This window comes from Cimex lectularius, unplaced genomic scaffold (genome assembly GCF_000648675.2).
Source record: "Cimex lectularius strain Harlan isolate CLEC.00 unplaced genomic scaffold, Clec_2.1 scaffold105, whole genome shotgun sequence".
Taxonomy (NCBI): domain Eukaryota; kingdom Metazoa; phylum Arthropoda; class Insecta; order Hemiptera; family Cimicidae; genus Cimex; species Cimex lectularius.
Window position 1 is genome coordinate 110,171 of NW_019394178.1, and position 24,550 is coordinate 134,720.

Sequence of the window (24,550 nt, forward strand, 5' to 3'; positions counted from 1 at the left end):
TCAAATGAATTTTTCGTTATACATAAACTAAAAATTCCAATTCTTTATGTTTAAATTCGGGTGGTAGATTTTGGCCTGGTTTATCACTGCTGTTTTTGCCCGTTAGACTCGGCTTCTCGCCATTTTCAGTGATGCGTTTCCCTGTTATTTTGTTAAAAGCAAACAGAAAAACTGCCATTGTAGCATTTTCCTCTGAATGCACCACCTACCTTTTAATTTGAAATTAACCGTTTTAACATCAAATTAACGAATTTTAATTTCTAATTGGACTTTTATTTACGCTTTTCAGATTAACACTTTCTTTAGTTAAAAAAAGCTATGAGATGAGGTATGAAATGTATGTACGTAAAGTTAAATTCCAGTATTTAAAAAAAAAAAATTTAAAAAAACGGTCTCTTAAAAAAAAAAATGAAAACAACCTACATTTAAAATGATTAATTATATTAAACATAACAACAAATGATTCTTATTTTATTTAAGATATTTATAACATATAAAATAATGGGCTCTTAAAAACCACGATTTTTGACATTTCTCAACTTAAAAGTAAAATCCTTTATTTTTGTAGTTTATTTTATGTAATTTTTAATTTTAACTGAATTAATTTTTGTAAGATTTTGAAGAAAATCATTTTTTATTTTCAAAAAATCTCAAATTAAAAAATTATTTGTTTTTAAATACATCATATATACTTTTAATTTTAATAATATATACGTTTTATACAGTTTTTAAGAACCCAATTATTTTACATATAAAACTATCTTTAATTAAAGGAGTAATAACTTGTTATAATTTTAATTATATTTAAATTTTATAAGAGTTTTAGGAGCCTAATTGAGGGCCGCGGTCGTGGGTTCGATCCCCACCGTCGCCTCTGGACTTTTTTCTGACGCCTAAGGGGGCCGGTGGCCGCAACTGAAAGAAATTGCCACGGCACTCATCAATGGAAGAGGCGGGATCGGACCTCAGCGACCCTGAATTTGGTCCCAACCCCCTTCAAAAATGAATTTCTTCGATGGAAGAACACCGGCACAACGGGGGCTGAAGTTCACATTTGTGTTGAGAGCCCCCCCCCATAAAAAAACACGCTTATATTTCATACCCTCTCATAAGCATTTTTTTAATGATTTCATGACAGGTATAATTTGAAATTACAAAGGGTTAAAAAAAAAAGTTAATCGAATTAAAATGGGTTAATTTTTAAGTTAAATAGGGTTAATTTGATATTTACAAAAGGTAATTTGAAGTTAAAAAGAGTTAATTGAAGTTAAAGAAGAGATAATTTGAAATTAACAAGGATTAATTATAAATAAAATAAGTTAATTTGAAGTAGGAAAAGTTAATTGAAGTTAAAAATAGGGATAATTTTAAATTAACAAAGTTTAATTTGATTAAAATAAGTTAATTTGAAGTTGAAAAGGTTAATTGTGGTTAAAAAGGGATAATTAAAAATTAAAACTGGTTAATTTGAAATAAAACAACGTTCATTTGAAGTTAAAAACGGATAATTTGTAATTGAGGAAGGTTAACTGGAAATTTAAAAAAGGTTAATTTGAAGTTAAAAATTAATCGAAATTAAAAAGGGTAAATTGAAGTTAAAAAGAATTAAATCGCAATTAAAAGGGGTGATTTTAACTTCAACTAATTGATTGAAATGGTTTGAGCTGAGGTGAATATGGTAATTCACTTTTTGGAAAAGATTAATTTAATGATAAAAAGGGCTAATTTGAAATAAAAAAGTTAATTTAACGGAAAAGCTATCTTGCATTTCTGATTTTCGCTTGCATAAAACGGAGCCAATCTCATCGTTACCTTTTTGAACGAAATATTTCTGTATTGAACATATTTTTTTGCGTAAGGTCACTTTCTGGTCTTCAGCCGGGATTTTCACATTGCTCAAACGTGTCAGATAACTGTTTTTAACTGTCTTTAAAGTCCCTGCGCCAGTTCAACAATATCTGGGCAAAGTTGAAGTTGGGTGTTGGTCTGGATATGGAAAAGACGGGTAAATTTAAAAGTCATCTCTACAAATGTGATGTAACATTTTACGGATATTGAGAAGTCGTTTAGTTTAAGAGAAAAAAGAAAGGTGGAGGAGTTATGCGGATTCAATCATTTGTGAGGTTGCTGTGAATATTAGCTTGTTAGGTCTAGACCATGTTGACACCTGGTCGCGCACAAAATAAAATTTTATGGACCATGGCGAGATTCGAACTCAGAACCGCGAGCGTGGGCGGTTCCTATATAAAAAAGGACGACTTCTACGAAATGTAACATTGCACTCAATGAGGCACAATTAATTAAATACAACAATATTCGTCAAGGGAAGATGAAACAGTTATACTTTGAATATTCGATGCAAATAAATTAGTTTGGAAAATCAATCATAAAGCAAAATCGCGTGCATTATCTTTTATATGTAATTGCTTTAAGAAGGATTATTTTTTCTTTCTTAGAACAACTAATGCTACAAAAAAACAGAAGATCTAATAGAAAAATAAGAGAGAAAACATTCAAAAATACGCTTTGTTGTTTTGTTTATCCATTATTTTTAATTGGGCCCTTTAACAACGTCTGCAGCTTCGTTGTATGTCTTTAGACTTTGTCTCCTTACTTTTGCAACGATTTGAAGGAGTGTTGGGAAAAAGTACTGCCCTATTTTTGAGACGTTTCAGTCTCCAGGAATACGAGGTACGAGAGAGATGACGATTCTTTATGTTTTGCATAATTTTTCAGGTAATCAATGTTTTTCTAAAATTACTTAATATAAAATCATGTCTCTAATAATGTTTCGGAATTATTTAGAGTAGTCGGAGCATCAGATCCCACCAGACTAGTTAAACGTTTTTTAAAACCATTATAGTTAGTGGTCTATTGACCAAATGACTTCTTTAAATTAATTAATCTTTTTATGTAAGTTTTGGTTGAAATGAAAAAGTTAGTGCTACGAGCGGGATTCGAACCCACGACGTTAAATACGCCGCAGCTGTAAACACTTGAGCCATCGTGGCATCTTATGATTATACTCTTATGATATAGTTTACTTGAAAAATATTTATTATATTTTTATTTATATATTTGGTATTTCAATTTTTTTCGTTATTTATACAATTTAATTGCTTTAACTATATTTTTATTGTAATGTACATAAAAAATGCTGAACATAAAACATTCATTAGAGTTCGTGGTCTGATTGACCGAATAACGGTTTTCAATTAATTAATCTTTATATAAGGCATTGGTTGAGATAAAAAAAGTCAGTCTCACGAGCGGGATTCGAACCCCACAACCCTCGGCTAAAATCGCCGCTGCTTTACCACTTGAGCTATCGTGACTTCGATCCACACCAACGCCCCATCTCAACCTACAACCTTTCGAATTTTCTTTCTTCTTGCCATTTTTCAAATGTCGTGTGATCAGAATTCGATTCTCGGCGACATATGAAGTGGCCACGGGGAGCTGTTAGTGAAGATATACTTCGTTTTACTTATTAAATCCATTATATTTAGTTGTCTATTGACGAAATTACTTCTTTCAATTAAATTAACCTTTTTATCTAAGTTTTTTGGTTGAGATAAAAAATTAGTGCAACGAGCGGGATTCGAACCCACGGCCTTCGGCTAAATACGCCGCTCCTCTAACCCACTGAGCTATCGCGACCTTCGATCCAATTTTTTAAAACGTTATTTACGTTTGAAAAGTCTTTTTTTATGCCGAAAGCAAGATGATCCGGAACCAGTGTTGAAAACTGCAAAGCGTATTCATAAAATTTATCGCCCCTTTGCAGTGAAGCCGTAAAATATTGTAACAACCTTCAAAACCGAGGCACTAAAGTCTTGCATTATCGCCGGTAAAATAAATGGCAGGGTCTTGATTCGAGTCTTAATTGACGGGAATGATGTCCAAACTTCGCCAAGTCATTCTTTATCAGCCTGGTCTAAAACTAAAATTTGACAGAAAGTTGTTAATGTTTTAACTAATTATCTTTTATAGGAAAAAGGATTTTGTCGGGAAAACGATAGTTTTTCTGCTTTTCTATCACCCTACTATGGATGAACCCTTTTATGGCTTTTAATTTCGATAAGTATTTTATATTAAGGAATGTACTATCGGTTTAGGCATCAAACTCTAAAATTTCGACATATTATATGACATATAGAAATTTTTCTGGGTGATTCGTGTGTTCAAGGAGGCCACAATGTAGCGATTTTTCTGTACCGAATTTTCGAACTATATGTGGTTTTTTTCAACCGATAATTTTTAAATTTAATTTGCCTTAATTTAGAGCCAAAAAAATTGCCATTACTTAGTACCATTTTCTCAGAATCTCTCAACACTAGCGACCGCGGCCGATTTCTGGACCATCAGCTGGTTTTTCTATTTTTAAACTTCTACTCACTAGATTTTAATTTGCGCATGTGAGCATTTCTTCTTCAGCAGAGACTGTTCTTTCTGTTTAAGCATCAAACTTTAAGGTTTTGCAATTGTTCAAGGCCTTTTAATTGTTCAAAAAGAGGGTCAAAAGTTTACCATTTTTCAGTACTGTTTTGTTAAATTCTATCTCAGCCAATCTTTTCTTTTTTTGTAGTAAGCGATTACGAATTTGTAGTTAATAGTTTTAAAAAGTACTAAACACTACAACAACTTAACACTGTGACAATGTTTTACGCCATTTTGTTATTAAAAAAGTATATATATCTATTCTCCCGGGTGGTTTTTACAAATTTACTCGCTAAGACAATTTATTGTTACTCCTCTACAAAATGAAAAAAGATCGGTTTCCATATTACAATATATTTTTTCAGGATGGGCAATTTTCTGATTGAGCTCGTATTTTTTCTGTTGCCCCCTGAATTACACCACAAAAACAGCAGATGATAGATGATGGTTTAGTTGATATGGTAGTTGTGTCATTGATTGTACAGGAAATAATGAAAAAGTACAATATTCCAAAATAAGAGCATATTTTTTTCCCGAGTATATTCGTAAGTAATTAAGAGTATTTTCGGCATGAAATTTACCTTCCCGCATGACAACGATCCTAAATATACTTCTAAAGTTTGTAAAAACTATTTGCAACAATTATTGCAATAAAATAAGTTTATAAAGCAGTCGGACAAATCGTGGGCCATGGAGAGTATGAACAAAACAGAGAGAATAGTTTTGAGTCGACTAAGAATAGACCACACCAGACTGAACCATGGTCATCTCTTGGCGAAGAAAAGACCCCGATGATGCCCCGTGTGTGCCGTAAAAATAACTGTTAAACATATGCTAACAGAATGCAAACTATGTGGCCTCTCCTCGAGTCTGAAATAGGTTTCACAACACAGCAATGACGGTAGCAAAAAATTAATCAAATATCTGAAGCAAATAGATGCATATGGTCGCCTTTCATGTTTTTTCAATTCCTGCAGTGAGTGTATTTATTGGCACGAATGTGCGTGTGTATGGGTTGGTAGTGGGCGGAATATCGAGGAGTACGACACAGACCAATCGAACTAAGTTGGTTTTTCTCTTTGTTTGTTTTGTGCAGAATGAATGTATTTGTTGGCGCGAAAGTGAGTGTGTATGGTAGGGTAGTGCAGGAATATCGTGTACTCCACAGATCCATCAATTTAGGTTAGTATTAAGCTAGGTGTTTCTTATCCGCATTCCTACCTGTACATATAGGATGAGTGGTTACCGCTTGAGTGAATGTATTTATTAGTGTGATAGTAGTGTATGCGTGGTGGGTCTGTGGTGGAATATCGAGTACACCGTAAGCCCACCAATCTAGGTTAGTATTTTAGACTCATTGTGCAAATGCAAATTTTTATTATACATAAAGTATGAATGTATTTATTAGCGTGAATGAAGGCTGGTTTGCAGCGGAATATCGAATACTCTGAAACCCGCACATTAGGCTAGGCAATGATTGAATTTTGGGTATGAGAGACTTTTAGATCCTTTTCACCACGCGTGAATGGGCTAAAAATATAGAAATAATGTACCAGAAACATATAAATATATACGTATAATAAATATTTTTTCTTTCTTTAAATGAGAAGTATAAAAAGAAATGCGAGGTGCCGGCAATAGCCCAGGCAGCTAGCTTGTCGTTAAAAAAGAAAAAAAAATAGTTAACTCTTGGTTGCGCAACTTCAGCCTGATTTGAATCCTACACAGTTATAACACTGCAGATCTTCTTTGGAAACTTTTGCTTGAAGAATAGAAGCCTAACAGAAATGGTCAAAAAACTAATTCAAATATTGCCTAAACTTAGTAAGGGCGAGAAATCAAAAAACTGATTTTACATCATTTAAATTAATTTATGTATGTTGTTTTGAGTTTTTATGTTATATGCTGTTTGAAGAATTTGTTCAGTTGTACTTTTTCACCCAAGGATATAAACCCCGCCGAAATGTATAGGTGGGCAAATACATATTGACGGTAGTGTACATAAAAGACTGAGTCTATATACAGTGAGATGAAAGTTCAACGAAGCAAGATGCATCAAAACATTAAATTCGTAACTTTCAAAAATTATTTAAACAATTTAAACTCATGAAACCAGTTTCTGCGAAAAAAGGGTCTTAAAATAAAAACACTCATTTGTTTACCGGGAAAAACGGCCTACGATTTTAAGCTTTTTTCCCAACAAATGTGTTACAACTATCCGCCTCGTTCAAAAGTGGAGACATTTAGTCAAAATTTAAGTTTTTTGTTTTTCGATATCGGATAAAAGGCGGTTCGGCTAGGATATGAGTCAGACGTGCCGGCTAGGTTTGTACTCCGAGTATATTTGAAATTGAATCATGGATCGTCGATCTGCTTGTCGAATATGGAAGAACGTGCTGGGAAAGGGTAATGTTCCTTCTGTTTATCCATTCCATTAAGAGATACCCAGAGGCTCTGCTCATCCTATCTACGTTTATGTTCTCTATACGGAAATTTGGAAATGCAAAAGTCGAAATTTCGGACTTGAAGAACAAAATTTGAGATTGGAAGGAAACAGAAAGGCACTATCGGTGTCAACCTATAACGCAGCTTAGTTAGGCGACTTGAAACATGAAAAAAGTATTTCAACAAAGCAAACATTATGAGATAGTATGAAATATATAAATAATTCAGTTCTTAACAATCATATAAAAATTAAATACAATTAAAATTAAAAATTTATATCAAATTAAACATAAAAAACAAATAGATTTTTCTTTTAATTTGAGATTTTTAAAAATATAAAATAATTGGGCTCTTAAAAATCATATAAAATTTAATTCCAATTCAAATTAAAATTGATATAAAATTAAGTATAAAAATAAAAATGGTACTTCTTGTAATTTTTTCTTGTAAATGTTTTCTTAAGAGCGTAATTATTTTATATTTCAAAAACATCTCAAATCGTTCTTACATTTAATTGTATGTCATTTTTAATTTTAAATATTATTAATTTTCTTTGTTTGGCTAAGAGCTCAATTTTTTTCTCAAATGCATGACTTTTACTTTGGGTCTCGGTGGCCGCAAAGGTTTACGCGTTAAGGCGCTCATCGCTGTAACGTAAAGGTCTCCGGTTCGAATCCAAGAGCTCTGCATTCGAAGCAGACATACATTCAAATGTGCTTTTTTCAAAAAACTTTCGCCACCCCGAGATTGATGTATCCTCTGCTGATGTGAAATAAAAAAAAACTTTACGGGCCTACAGTTCATACCACCTTGCAGTTTTTTTTTTAAATAAGGGTTAATTTGAAATTAGAAAAGGTTAATTGAAAGTTAAAAACAAATTAACTATTTGACGGCAAAAATCTTGCCATTGTTGCAATTGTAATTAATGTTCAAATGGGTTTTAAAAGCTCAACTTTTTTATACCTAAAAAAATCTCAAATTAAAAGAAAACCCATTGGTTTTTATGTTTATTTCTACATAATTTTAAAATTTTAATTGTAATTTATTTTAATATGATACTCTCTCTAATCTTTTTTCTCTTCAAATGCATGAATTTTATTTTATGTGCTTTCATTTTATATTTTATACCAACTTTTATGTATTTTTTTTTGTTTTCCTGAAAAGGATAACTCAAACTTAAAAAAGGCTAATTTGAAATTAAAAAGAGTAAATCTGAAAAGCTGAAATTAATTATGTCAATGTCAAATTACATATTTTTTGTACAAAATTATTTTTTTAAGCTATACCTAATAAAACGACAAACTTCACGGACTAAGAGATCAACAAACACAAATTTGTGGACATAGCCTAAAATTTGAGTAAACCTCTAAGTTAAGTAAAAAACGGACTTAAAAATAATGTTTTCTAACATTTGGGTCAAGAAAAATTTTATCCTGCAATTAAACAAATTCAAAACACATAGAGAAAAAAGAAATCCGTTCACTAAACATAATAAAAAGACAAACTCAACAAAGAATCCATAGACTTGCTAATATAGAAATCCATATCAATAATAGAAGCTAATAATAGAAGAATCCATAGAAATTGCTAATATAACATAAAATATATTAGCAATTTACAACCCATGGATAAAACCACCGACTTAAAATCAGCCGAGATAATAAGAAAAGTTCAACACCAAAGAAATAAAACTACTACATAAAAGACTATACACAGTATGCTTCGGCATGGTTATTTTTACAATAGAAAGGGGATGATCAGGATGATGGGGTCACGGATTTGGACAAAACTTATTTTGGTGATTCTACACCCCAAATTATGGGATACGCCACTTCTTGTGAATAAGCACTGGTTTCGTCAAAAATTTCTTTTGAAAGTTTATTATTATTTTTATTGCAACGTTCTTCTTGTTTAAATCAACTATGGGAATACACCATCATTTTTTATGTACAGCATTTTTTATGTACATTACAATAAAAATATAGTTAAAGCAATTAAATTTTATCAATAACAAACAAAATTTCATAAATACCAATAATTTTTCAAGTAAACTATATCATAAGATTATAATCATAAGAAGTCACGATAGCTCAAGTGGTAGAGCAGCGGCGTATTTAGCCGAAGGTCATGGGTTCGAATCCCGCTAGTGACGCTGACTTTTTTATCTCAACCAAATTCTTAATTAAAGAGTAATTAATTGAAAGAAGCTATTTGGTCAATTGATCACTAAAACATAAATGGATTTATATCATAAGAATTTTTCTAGTGAAACTAGTATGAAATTTCCTTTTAGCACCTCAATTGACCACTAAATTTAAAAATTTGTTTGAATTTAAATTCGTCGTGATCGGAATATCAAACAATTAATAACGGATAATAAAGAAAGAAAGATTTGAGCTTTAAAAAAATTCGTTGACGAAACCAGAGTCCATTCGCAAGATAGGATACATGTCCGATATTTTGGAGTGTAGAATCACGAAAAAAAATTTGGTCCAAATCCGTACCCCACTAACTTGGTCGTCCCCTTGTAAGAGAGTGTGGGTATGGCTTGGTACTGTATGATTACAATCACAAGATTCCACAATATAAAAAAAAAAGAAAAGATATCGGCAAGGAAGTTACAAAGTATTTTTTGTTTTTTAATTTCACACTATTTCTGCAATGTCCTATTTGTTTTGCCACCAGTGCAAAACGAACGAACGGAATTAAAAAGATGAATCCATTTCCATCACAAGTGAATGTGCATTGGAGATAAAATGTAAATATGTATCAGTCGCCATGACAATTAACGTTTAAATTGCATTGGTTTTCCCGTTCATATGATCGCTACATGTGGCAATTCACACTGAGCCTATCAGATCATCTTTATTAAATCTTTTTTTCCCTTTTTTATTAAAGCTTTTTAGATGGATAACCTTGTTCACGGTTTTGAGTTGCGGAGGAATATGAAAAAATATATAAATTTTATAATAGCGGACGAATCTCGACTCTATTTAAGAAAAAAAGAAGATAAAACCGGCTTTTCACTCAGGGCAACAGCGATTTTAGTTTCGAACAAGTTGTCTTTTTACTCAATGTGCGCATTTTAATTTAAAGATGACAGTGCTTTTTTGCCGCTTCATTTGTATATTTTATCAACCGGATTTTTCAGCGGACAAGTTTGTTTTATGGCAACTTCTTGTGAAACCGCTGTCGAACTTTTGAATAATTTACTGCATGAATGGCTGCCGGTTATAAACTTTTATAAATATAATTTAAGAAAATATCAAGACAAGGCGAAATTTTGTGGAGCCTCGAAGATTTAACAGTTGCCAACCATTTTGACAACTTGAACGTATATTGAGATGTATAAAGAATACGTCGAACACTGTCGATAAAATCTCATTTGCTCTTAAAAACGTACAAAACAATGGTTATTCCCCTAATCTCTTAAATGTGAAATTCCTGAAAAGTCTGTTTCATTTATCAATGAATACACCCAATCACTTTATTAGGCCTGGAGTAGGCTGGAAGTCAATCAGAATAATGGCCCTGGAAAGTAATATTCCTTGGTGGGAAAAATAACGTACTTAACTCTCAGGTCTGGACATTTAACTAGTCTTCCCTACTAAAAAAGTTTGAAACACGTAACAAAAGCCTAATAAAATTGAACAAAACAATGGAACGTTGGTCGTTTTGTTTCTAGCCATTAAATGTATTGTGCGATCTAGAAGGCATGTCGATTTACACGGCACGGGTGAAAAACAACTCAAAAGGTTATAATTTGTTAATTAGCAACCTAGTGAATCACACTAAACTAATTATGCATGATTTAGATGGATTAATGTACATTGTTAATTAAAGTGTAATAAGCCATTTTATTCGCCAGGTGTTTGGGTGATTGCATGTATTGTGAGATCTAGATGGCGTGCTGATCTTGGCAGTACTGGTAAAAATCAATTCTTAAAGTTATAATTTGTTAATTAGTGACATAATGAATAAAACGAAACTAATTTGATAATTTAATTCAATTAATTTACCTTGTAAGTTAATTTTAATAAACAATTTTATTAGTAAAGTGTTTGGGGATTGATTATCATGAAATGTGAGGAAGAGAAGGCATGTCGATCTGGGTGGCACAGGTGTAAATCACATCACAAAGAAGTCCCATCTTTTTCTTTTCTTAGCATGTTAAATGTTAATTTCTCCGCAATGCTGCGCGTGACGATTGGTAGAACTAAAAATAACGCTATAACAGTCCTTGAAGGCTTGTTATTGCTTATTATGGTTTTGTTTTGTGTTAAATAGTAAGATGCCAGAAGTTAAGAAGAAAGGAAAATTAACTAAATTTTTCATTCAAAATGCTATCCATGCAGTCGAAAAATACGAACAAATGACACGCACAAATGTTCGTGCCGACATACCTGGCTTTTATCCTAACGTCTAACAGCCTACAACTTTATAGGTTAGGGGATCGATCTATTATGAAAGAGAGTATAAGGACAGGTCAGAAATTAACAAAAGAAATGTATTGGTATGATTTAATTAATGCGTATTTAAGAATAAAAATACGTGTAAACAAAAAACAGCTGTTAAATTCATGGCTGCCATGTTGGTTACCTACGCTCTAATGGATAACAATGTGACTACATTTTCGACTTAACATCTAACATGGCCCTGCCCTGTTAAATCGAGCAATGTTAACTAGCCGATTATTACAAGTCTACGTCATCATTTTTCTCGATATAACACGACCTCGAAAGTGTAGTCACTTTGCTATCCGTTAGGGCGTAGGTAACCAACATGGCTGCCATGAATTTAACAGCTGTTTTTTGTTTGCACGAATTTTTATTCTTAAATAAGCATTAATTAAATCAGACCAATACATTTCTTTTGTTAATTTCTGACCTGTCCTTATACTCTCATTCATAATAGATACATCCCCTATCCTATAAAGTTGTAGGCTGTTAGACGTTAGAATACAATTAGGTATTTCGGCACGAATTGAAGCATTATAGCTTTATTTTTGGTTATACCAATCAACATGCGCAGCATTGCGGAAAAATTAACGTTTAACATGCTAAGAAAAGAAGAGGGCGTTCACGATCTTACTGGACTTTCTCTATTCGAATTAACACGAGTTAACAACTTACAAACATCGTGAATACCCCTAATAACAAGAATATAGTTATACTTACAGGTAATTAGGTTGTACTGTACATACACAAAGATGGTAGTACATTCAAGACTAATTTAAAAAAAATCCTAATTGTAGAAAAAGGTGTTGGAGTGCAAGAGAAGCGAGTAGAGCTTTTTCCAACGGAAACAGGAAAACTTCGGTCTAATTCGTTTCCCTTCGATAACTGCACTTGTACTTTGTGCATCCGACTGAAACACTGGCGACGTGCGAAACTTCGTAAATTGGCTCTAAATAAGACATCGGATACAGGAAATGCAATTGTTAGAAACGGGAAAGGGCCAGACGACGTCAGAATGGCAACCTATAAGAATTTAACGCCGGCTGTTTGAAAAAGACGGCCGAAGGATGGGTGAGTACAGTTCGTAACGCAAGACGAATATTTTATTCACCTCGAGTGCTTCGCCCTTAAAAAGTGGACTTTAGTCGGCGACAATATAAATCAAAGGGAGTCCAGTTTCAGACATCAAAAGAAAGTCCCCGGCCCTCATGAGAATTATCCACACAGTTGGTAAACAACGTTTCATTCTCTTGAACGTGTGTGCATAACAGCATTTTCCGCCTACCACAGCACGCCTAATTTCGCTTCTTCGGTGTAGGTTTTCTTACCGCTTTTATTTGTTAACTCACACACTAATTGACTTTCTAAAAAACATGATATTTTGTCATAAGAACTTGTTAGAAGAACTTAAACAATTGTTGGCTGATGATAATATCAGCCTGGCAACTAATTAATTACGTATTAATTAATTTAATTTTCAAAAAATAACCGTAACCTTTTTATTTACAAGTGTATTGTTCATTTTTATCAATGTCGTTTTGACTTCTTTCAGGCAGCATTATGATTCCACCGTTCGTGAAACATTTGATTTTACTTGCCAAAATCTGAGCAATTCATATCATCGAATCATTCAAAGAGCTTTGCGAAAAGCGGCACAAATGGTAAACTGAAGGGGCGAAGTCAGGATTGAACATTGGACGTGACAAAATACCAAGGATATGTGTGACCTTGCATTGCTCCTCTCTCTCTCTCTCTCTCTCTCTCTCTCTCTCTCTCTCTCTCTCTCTTCTCTCTCTCTCTCCNAAGTTATATATTATATATTATAAATTTATAATTTAAATAAAGCAATAAAATAAAATTATAATTAGTGTCAATTCTTATTAATCTATTATAAATTTATGTTTATAATGAAATTTTTTTTTTGCATCTCCTCGCTGGAATACCCCAGTTGGGCAGCGATTTCTTCGAATATTTTGCTTTTTATATGTCTAACTTTATAATGATTCGCTAGGTTCATATATAGACTGACAGGCAAGAAATGCCGCGCACTTGTAATATAACTTGATTTGTATATATTTTATATATTAATCAAAGGTTCACGTTTATGAACGTTTAATAATTGCGCCTTTGTCTACAAAAGTAAAAAAAAGTAAATTGCTAAGGAAAATTAAAAAATAATAATAAAACAGACGGGCAGATAAAATTTGTTTTAGATTTTTAATTAACATTCCAATCTGGAACATTCGCGTCGGCATATTTTCTACCAGTCTGGAAATGTTGTTTTGCTGGAGGTTAGCCCATTCTTCACGAATAGTCGTTTCAAGATCGTGGAGTGTATCAGAAAGTGATGGACGTGCACTTATTCGTCTTTTGAGGTTATCCCATAAATGTTCGTTGGGGTTCAACTTTGGAGAACGGGCTGGTCAGGCTAAGGCCCTGATGTTATGCTGTTGAAGGTACGTTCGTACTACGCTAGTGACATGTGGACGGGCATTATCGTGCATTAGAGTAGGATTGTCGTTGATTTCATCCAGGATAGGCTAAGTATGAGGTTCCAAAATTTCATCCACATTCATCGCCGTCAGACACTCCACGAACAACAACCAACTCTATGCGACTCTCCCTTGAAATTCTTGCCCACACCAGCACTGAGCTACGTTGAAAAGGTCGGCTCTGGGAAACATGACAGGCTTCGTACTTTTCATTTCGCCATCTCCACATGCTTTCACGCCCTTCTGGAGATCGTAGAGCAAATCTATACTCATCTGTAAAAAGTAGAGCAGACCAATCGTCCAAAGACCAATGGCTGTGTTTTCCAGCAAATGCAAGCCGTGCAACTCTGTTTGTTCTGGTCGATTCAGGTCCTCTTACCGGTCAAAAAGCTTTCAGTCCATACTGATTTAATCTTCTTCGAGCAGTGCGTTCAGAAATTTGGACACCTCGTACTTCCTGGAGCTGATGAATCGGTCGAACAACAGTGAGGTGCCGGTTTCGCAAAATTCTCAAAGTCAAAAAACGGTCATCCTGTCGTTCTGTTACCCAAGGTCGCCCAAAACCGGGCTTTCTATGGCAGGACCAAGTTTCTCGAAAACGTCTTACGGCGTCATACCCGATGGAACGTCCATCATCAATAAGTGCCACACCACGCGCAACGTCCTCAGCACTAAGTGGAATGTTTAAGTTTAAAATTTGAAATTAAGGAAACAAAGGTGAAAACCAAACGGTTTGTTGCTTCAGAATTCAAATGGGACTGAATAAACATTTTCAATTCCGTAAAAATTAAACATTGAAAAGCCCTTTATCCTTGTTTTGGATTAAGGATTAAGTGTGTTTATGTCTAATTGATATTCCCAATTTAAAACATAGTAACAAATATTTATTGATAAAAACAATGAGATTAATTAAGGGCATAATTTTCTTTTATGGAGAAAATGAAAAAAATATGTTGGGGTGGAATTTTTTGCCTGTCAGTGTATAATTCCTTTTATGCTCATTTTGACTGTTTCTATCGATTCTTTACAGTTGGACAGCTTCACTCTCTTCATTCCACTGTCACTGAAACATTTCTTCATAATTTTCGATAAATTCTTCCCGTCTTGCCGTTGACGCATTTTTGACAAATTAACTTTACGAATCGGCCATTAAGCGTCCGCCTTCAAAGGCAACTCTTCATAAGTAAAAGTTCGCTGGGAAGAAAAATTACACCCGGGGTCTAAAAAAGGTTAAACAAATTATAAATAACTTCCAACCTTGTATTTTTTTTAAAAATAAACGCAGGTTATAATAGTCGTAAATGTCTGTAAAGGGAAACACTCGTCTATTTTCCCTTTTCACTGTTTACTGATTTCGTTTCTTTTCAATAAATCTCCCTCCTTCCCCTTTCATATTGTCTCCGCCCCTGCATTATTCATTATTCGAAATATGAAATGGATCATTTGTCTTTGGCGAATGCTCCGTTTAAATAAAAGGAAATTCAATTTTTTTTGTGCGAATTAAATTTGCCTTGCAATCCGTTATCCCTGTCGACGAATTTAACCTTAAATAATTGTTCAATAAACAAAACAACAAAGGTAAAACCATAAAGGATTTGCCAATGGATCTTGGTATGGTCGAGTTGGAAAATGGAATTCATTTGTTTCTGCCAAACTTTCGCCCCTATTTTAAGGTAATCATCAGACATAATTTAGTTTTTAATAGATGGTTTCAAATTTCTGTGACGACTGAGTTCCAACATTGCCAAGGATTTTTTTTAAACTGCAGTACCCCTATAGCTGAATTTATTTATACCTGCTCCCTTCAGGCCATTTATACTGCTGACATGCCGATACATCCCAAAGTCATCCTTACAACCTACGCTGGCGATATAGCAATTTTATCTCCTAGCTACAGTCCTACCCAAGCCACATCTAATATGAGCCTGATTAACTTATGGTGCAAAACGTGGAAGGTGATACTGACCGAGGCCAAATGAACTCAAAATATTAGTTCATATTGAACAAACAGCCTTAACCAGGTCTGAACGTTAACAATAAGAACTACCGACATCTACGCAAGTAAAATACTTAGCGTTATACTTAGAAAATACACTTACGTTGAATCCTCACACAAGACGCAAGGTAATACTGAAATCAGACATGACGGTAAAGAAGAAGCTAACTCTATATAACATTCATTAGAGTTCGTGATCCGATTGACCGAATGACGTTTTTCAATTAATTAATCTTTATATAAGGCATTGGTTGAGATAAAAAAAGTCAGTGTCACGAGAGGGATTCGAACCCACGACCTTCGGCTAAATACGCCGCTGCTCTACCACTTGAGCTATCCTGCCTTCAATCCACTCGGACACTAACTTCCCAACTCAACCCCACATTTCGAATTTTCCCTCTTTTTTGTCGACTCGGGTGGATCGAAGTAGCTCAAGTGTAGAGTAGCGGCGTATCAAGCCGAAGGTCGTGAGTTCGAATCCCGCTCGTGGCACTGTCTTTTTATCTCAACCAATGCCTTATATAAAGATTAATTAATTGATAAAACAGTATGTCAACCCATTTGTACATATGGACTAGTAATTCCAATGATATACGATAAACGCTTTTGAGACAGAATGAAACTAGTCATATGCGATTGTGAGATTTAGAATTGATGCAGGCAATTATTTGAAAGTTGCGAATTAAGTGTTCTGGTTGATGGCCTGGCTAAGCGGGCTATTCATGAGGGTGAGCTTCTAGCTATTCCTATTCCCCTCCAAGAGGTAAAGCTACAAATCAAAAAGATGGTGATTCAAAAATGGAACAAAGAAAACGAAAGCCTACACACAGGAGCATTTTTTACATCCATAAACCCCAACATTAATCGGTATCCTTGGTTTTATAATTTCGGAATGACAAAGAAGGACTGTACAATAATTACCAGACTAAGGGCGAACCATGGGGTCTGTGACGCGTACCTAAATAAAATTGGAAAGCGCGATAATAGCAAATGTGAAAGATGTTTTGTGAAAGACGATCTTGAACACGCTATAATGATCTGCAAAAAGTATGCGCCACAAAGAGAATGGTGGTTCGTAAAAATGTATGCGATGAAAGACATCGAAAAGCCTTTCAACTACACAACTTTATTGGTCTCAAAAAATAAAGGCATCTACTTATGTTTGTTAAAATTTATACGTAAGTGCGCGTTAACCATATGAGAATTAAATATTAACTAAGTGATTTGTTATTGTTATTTATCTATTCGTTTGTTTGTTAGTTTATTTATTTGGCTATTTATTTATTTATTATGGTCTTCTCTAGTTGACTTCGAGTCAGTATGGATTACTCTAAACAATGGGGGGGAGGTTTCCGGGCTGGCGTCGGGGGGGCCGTCGGTCCGGCTGCTGTTTTCTTGCTGGGTGGAGAACGGGGCCTCCAGAGCGAAGTTGCTCCGGGGGTTTGGGAGATGTGGACTTTTCCACATTATTTCGATGTTAGTGGTTTTTATCCACATTTCCGCTAAGACCCTCGTTATAGAGAAAGAATATTCCTAAAGAAGGATACCCAAATGGCAGGCCCGTTGATCCGCCCGGCTGGTTGGCTGCGTCCGGGTTGGTGGCCCTCTTGGTACCGCCTAAATGGCCACCCTCCACATGTTGTTGCACACGAGCTTTAAAGTCCGGTGGCTAATGCAGAAACGTAAAGCAAAAAAAAATGTTCTGGAGCATCTGGCCTTGATGAACTAACCCTTTTAGTCATTAGACTCTCGTCTTCTATGTATATGCCGTGTCAAAACGCCTTCCAAGCTTACTAACTATTTTAAGGTCATCACCCTGAATCGGTCCCACTGCCTTTAGCAACGGAGTCGGTCATCAAAAATATTTGAAATCGTCTTTGAAAAACTTAATTATGTCGACTTGTAGACAATAGTTTTGCCCTGATGATGACCTGAAAAGAAGTCCAAAGCTTGGCAGTAGCCTTTTGCTTTTTTATGAAGACAGAATAATCTTGGATAGAACAATGGTCGATACATATAACACTTACCGATTAAACATCCTACCTATCTGGAATTACGAAGCGGAGATGTGAGTACCACCAAGCCATCTAACAACCAAGTATTCCAATCAAAGAAACATCCGAACTACTTACTATGTCTCCGACCTCACTGTATACAATTATCTCAACTTTCCCTTCGTCAAAGAATTGATCTGTTCCCGCTTCCTTATGTTTCACTCCAATTTTTCTACCAATTCTAACCCTACAACCACTTACCGCCCTACGCCATCTTCACTACCTCCCACCGGAAGAGCTCGCCGTTTTGTAAATGAAGACATTCTATTATACTGAGGGTTCTGATAATTTTAATAATAGGGTTTGGATAGTGTGAGTGTTTATTGTAGGTCGTGTTGATAAATTTTAAGTAAAATCTTTGTTTAAATTTATTTTTATTTTATTTCATGGTAATGTCAGCTTGTATTGAGGATAAAATGAATTTACCTGAATTTTTAAATTTAATGGCACTACAATAGATTCGTGGAAGTTGTGATCCAAAGGTAAAACAACACTTCCTCATTACTCACAGGTCTTGTGGGTTTAGTGTTACACGTTCTGTTTCAAATTAGGAGAGCAGCGACCATTTTTCGTACCAAAAAATCCCGTTTTCAAAAATATATATATTTTCACTTTTTAATTAATAACACTTGTTATCTAAGGTCTTGGTTGAGGTGAAAAAGCTAGTGTCACCAGCGGGATTGGAACCCACGACCGTCGGCTCAATATACCCCTTCTGTGAACACTTAAGCTACAATATCTTGACTTCTACATCGACTAGGACTAGAACTATCATAACATTCTGAGATTTGTTTGTGTTTGAAATAATTTTTGAAAATTACAAATCATGCTTTTTATGGTAATCTTGTTCTTACGAACCTGTAATTCGCTTTTAAATTGACTCAACTCTTCTCTTTTATGTATTTACTGTGTTATAGATTACCTTCCTAACTGAAGTTTCTTCTATCACCTCTCTACCGGATAAAAAAATCATTGTGTAACGCTTTTAAGAAAACGGAAAAAAACGATCTCTGCCTCACTTTTGATCAAAACTAATTTTAACATTCAAACCTACATTTAAACCATTTTTTAATACAGTAAATAATTGTCCCGAGCGGGTTTAAAAACAGAGACGTAAATGTTTTTGTATAACAAAGGTACAATTTGTACAATTTTGTCACAACTTTAGTCTACTGTTAAAATTTTTTTGACTGATAATTTTTAACAAACACTGGAAAGAAGACAATTTAATATTCATAGTATACTGAATCAAATAACATAATAAAGGATTAGTTGTAATAAACCAAATAGATTTTGAGAAAATGGTACCAAAATGGTGACATCATGTCCTATATTTACACCTAAAAATTTCCTGAAATACGGTACAATTTTGAAATTTCGAGCTTAACCACACTGTACTGGAGAAGAATGCATATTGATATTACAATCTATCAAGTAGAAGTGGGGTTAAATGTACAAATAAAAAAGCTAAGAAAAAAATCATGAAAATATATTCAATGATGACTATTCAAAAATCTGATATGCGGTCTGATGTGATGTAGGTTTCAGAAAAACATTTTCTCTATCGTGCCAACGTTTCGATCTTTATTGAGATCATCTTCAGAGCCTGGGATTTCCAAACATTGTTTAAATTTAACAAATACATGTAGGATGTGGAAATGTGGAAAAAAAGTGAATTTGTACAATGCAACATGTATTTTTTATATTCAATCAAAGAATTTCTACTCTCTCCAAGTGTTTGTTTTCTGTGTAATTGTGCCATTCTTGCGTGTCGTGTTGAGAGTGCCAGTGAGATATTGCTGTTTTATGTTTATATGCATCACACATATATACATTTTTGTATATACCGACTTCCTTCCCCACCCCTTTAAAATCCAACGTATATAACCACCACCACTTAACAAAGGATGGAGTCAATTGAAGTGAACTAAAGAAACATAAAAACCTAGGTAATAAAAAACAAAATCTCACCTTCCTTGTATTTCCTATTCATCATCATCATTACCTACAAACTGCGGAATAGGTGAATAGAGCCAAATTAGTATTTCCCCGAGAAAAAAAAATGAATACTTTAGTGTTGGGGTTTTTCCGTTATTGGGTCGAGTCGTTTCATCAATACGGCAAAATAAAAATCACTTTCTACGTTATTAAGCTGGCAAGAAAATAAGTTTTTGCGGGATATTTTTAAATGTTCGGAGATGTATTTTCCGTTGTTTGCAATTACTTTTGGGCATATTTCAGGTAGCATTCCTTTCGCATAAAAATTCCTATCTTTTCAATCCAGGAACCTTTGAACAGCTGTTTGGCCACTTTCAAAACTTTCAAAGTTTGGGTCATTTTTTAATGACCAAAAGAAACAGTAGTCACAAAGTTGTCAACGTGAGTATGGTAGGTGTGATAAAATTTTCCAATTCTGATTAGTTAATGATTGTTTGGTCTTTAAAGCAACGAGGTGTGGGCGTCGTGGTAGTGAAAGACTACACCTTTTCTGTTTGCTACTGCTGGCCGTTTTTACTTTATTAGAAGATCTAAACGGATTAGCTTTCACAGTACGGTTCACTATTAACCGTTTGCCTTTGTAGAAAAAGCTCTTGTTTTTCTTTTCTTTATTTATTTACACCTGCGTCAATTGTTGCTCTTAAGTAAATTTGATAGCATTTTACAACGTTAAAAAAACTTTAAACAGAAAAAAAGAGGAATTACTGGTTAGTAGTCACTTTTATACATAAGCAGTAATTAATTTCACTGTTATGCTCTGTCAATTATGAGGTCGCGAGGCCATCGGGGAGGATTATTCGGATGGGTGCGGGAGAAAGGTTTCTGACATGGGGGTTTGTGTGACTGGATAATTCTTCGTGTAACCTTGTAGCGGTTTTTCACTGCTAGAAAGGTTTATTGGATGTTAAGGTCCTTGTGAATGGTAAGATTGGATACATAGAAAGGTGCATTGACGATGGTTCCAAGGATTTTTGATTGTAGAGATTGGATACGTTGGAGGTTGGAAGGTTTTGTTGGAATCCCAAAGTTCGACGACGTATGTCCAAATTGTTCTCAAAATAGTTGTATAAATGAGCCGTTTATTTTGTAAAGTCAGTTTTGAACGTTTATCCAACAATCTTCTGAGAAGTCTGAATTGTCTGTCGGGTGTGAAGGTTCCATGTAAGTCGTTTGCCAACTTATATCCCACGGTAGCGGACTACAGTAGCTGGGGGGAGAGGGATACTATTATAACAGATGAGAGGTGTGGTTATTCGCAGAGGTTATTTTGTTCAATGGGTGAAACTGACATTTTTGTACGTTTATTGTCATCTTCCACTGCTTGAACCACAGCTCAAGGGATGTGTCATGGCTTCGTAAAGGTGACCATTCACGATCACTCCAAATGGAACCGCGCCAAGCCGTACAGCTTCATTTGGACTGCCTGAAATTTGAGGAGGCATTCACGACCGCTCCACAGCCAGTCGCTCCGAACGTCAACCAGTGAATTACCTTCTCAAAATGGATGACGGTCTCTTGTGCTACTCTTCTGTTTATTTATATATTAATCGAAGAGGAAATGATGTAAGAAGTGGCTCCTGAACAGAAGCCGTAATACCCACATCAATTTGATGAAAGATGTTTCCCTTTAACCCGCTGATTGGAGGAACTATTTAAGGATGGATGAAACGTCTTATTTATACATTATATTTAGTGTTCTATTGACCAAATTACTTCTTTCAATTATTTAATCTTTTTTGTAAGATTTTGGTAAAAATAAAAAAGCTAGTGCCATAAGCGGGATCTGAATCCATGGCCTTCGGCTAAATACACCGCTGCTCTACCATTGGAGCTATCGTGACTTCGATCCTCTCCGACACCAAAAAATGGCAAAAAGAGAGAAAATTCGAAAGGTTGTAGGTTGAGATGGGGAGTTGGTGTCCGAGTGGATCGAACTATCGAAGTCAAGATAGCTCAAGTGGTTAGCGCAGCGGCGTATTTAGCCGAATGTCGTGGATTCGAAACCCCTCGTGACATTATTTTTTCATTTCAACCAAAACCTTACAAAAAAAAAAAATTATATTTACTCCAGCTTGTTACCCCCTTGATTAGAAAACAGTCATGAGAGAAATCATCACTACATGAAAGGTTGGCAACCACATTACGATTTCTCGCTACAGGGATGAACTACAAAGAACTTAAGTTCTCTACTACGATTTCTGATCATTGTTAGGGGTTATCAATACCGCATCTCTCATTGCATTTGTATCCTTTGTTTTGAAAACGTCGACCAACTGGTTGAGGATCGAATTTCTTTTATTTCTATCGTGGTAATATAATAATTGTCCACCACTTTCATAAACATGGTAAACGTTCATACAATTCAATCACCTCAACAATAAAATCTCGATTGGATGTCATTACTAATAAAGAATAAACGTTTTTTACTTTTTTAGAATGTCGACGGAGATGTTTGCTCAGTGACAGAAAGACGGAGACTGCGCCAAAAAAACGAGGATTTTCCCGTTCACGACCAGGCCAGCGCGCCAAAATCCCTACCCTCCACGCCAGATTTTCCCATTCACGATCGCACCATGCCGTCGTCGCGCCGTAGATATTTGGAGTGGCGCGATGGAGTTTGGACCGGTCGAATATTCGGCACAGCCGGGCATGCCAGTTCAGGTTTGCCATTGACGAGGTTTTTTGGAACGGCGTCGCTCCGTTTGGACTGCTAGGAGGGATCGTGAATGGCCACCTTAAGTTTCTAGTCGAAATGACAAAGTCTTTATGGGAGCAAAGGATGGCGCATCCGCATAGATGTAAGGATCGTTTCTGGAAGATACTTCTGGTCCTAAGATACTTCCTTGGTGGTAAAAGCTCAAAATGTAAAGAGCTGTACCATGTCCCATCAATTGCACAACATACGTTTTTTTCCGTTCATTTGTTGTTTTGGAACAACTGGAGGCCGTTGACCGGGTTGGTAATAAGCTTTTTTGCTGTTTTTCTATGTGGTCCATTTTTCATCACCTGTTACCAATCTATGAAAATATAGGTCGTAAGATAGAAGACAGTGAAGTGAAAAGCAAATTGAGACGCGATCCGTGAATTGCTTTTTCTTCGTTTATGTGGGATCCATGTAACGTACTTGTGAACAAGTCCCTGTTTGGATGTGGTTGGTGATGTATGGCAAACATTTAACATATTTCCCAGTTCTCGGGGCGTCAAAAAGGTTTTTCTTCCAGCCTGAGCCTCAGTGTATCGTCGGCAACCTCAGAAGGCATACACTGCGCGCAACATCTTCAAGAAAAAAATTTCTTTCTCTAGATCGAGCGAACCGCCGATGGACTTTACGAATATTAGTACCAAATACTACAGACGAATTTTCACTTGCGACAAACAGTTACAGTGTTCCCTTTTTGGAATTGAAGTTAACCATACCTTAAAGGCGTTTCATCCAAAGACATGTTTGACACAATTAGAGGAGAAATAAAGCCTTTTAATTTAGAGATTACAAGAGTATTGCTAAACGAAAATAATATAGAATTTTTTAATATTGAGCTAATTAATCCTATAATTAAAAAACGACATTATTTTCTTGCCAAACCATTATTTTGTATTTATGGACAGGTCATAACCTCAATTAGGGAATGGGACATGGACAAGATGCCTGGTAAATAAAACCGAGATCTAATCAAACACAGGTTGAGATGTAAAAAGAGGACTAGGTTAAAAATAAAGATAAGATCAAACATGATATCATTAACTGTAAGTTAATTAAGGTTTTTACTTGAGATAAAAAAGTCAATGGCACGAGCGAGATTCGAACCCACGATCTTCGGCTTGGCTCTACCATTTGTCGCCGAGAATCAAATTGATTACACGACATTTGAAAAATGGCAAAAAGGAGGGAAAATTCAAAAGGTGTGGTTGAGATGGGAAGTTAGTGTCCGAGTGGATCGAGGTCACGACAGCTCAAGTGGTAGAGCAGCGGTGTATCAAACCGAAGATCGTGGGTTCGAATCCCGCTCGTGCCATTGACTTTTTTATCTCAACTAAAAACTTAATTAATTATATGATATTAATTGGTCAAGCGGACCACGAAACTAGTGAAATTAACTGTAAGGTAAAATATTTGAGAGTATTTGTTTTCATTCGACATTGAAGAATAATCCGTCATTTAAAGTCCGCTATGTGATTTTATTGACAAAAGGAAAAAAAATCAGGACCGGCTCGCCCATTTTGAATTATTTTCGAGTCGTACAAGTTTCTTATTTCCAGAAATTCGTTTTCATAGGCTCAAGGCAAATGAGAGGCTAATCCGCGTCGACCCTGAGCCGGTGGAAATTTATTGAATTAAAACCCTGGGCCGGAGAATCGGTCAGAAAATGGTTAGGAAATGGAATTGGGCCGATCAAATCCACTAATGGATTAAGTGCGAGAGTTATGTGCCCAGTGTGGCCGTTTCAATCTGCCAACGTTTGCAATCGCCCATCTGCCACGGCCATTAACGGCCGCTGACTTACATAACATCTTCTGTTCTGATATCCATCAGTTCCAATTGAAACCTCTGACTCTCGGATTCAATTTTTGACGAGGTAGTGGAAACGGTCAACAATTTTGAGATTAAATAAATTTTCGATCGTAATCTGTTTCGTTACATCATACTTTTACAATTGTGTATGACTTTTT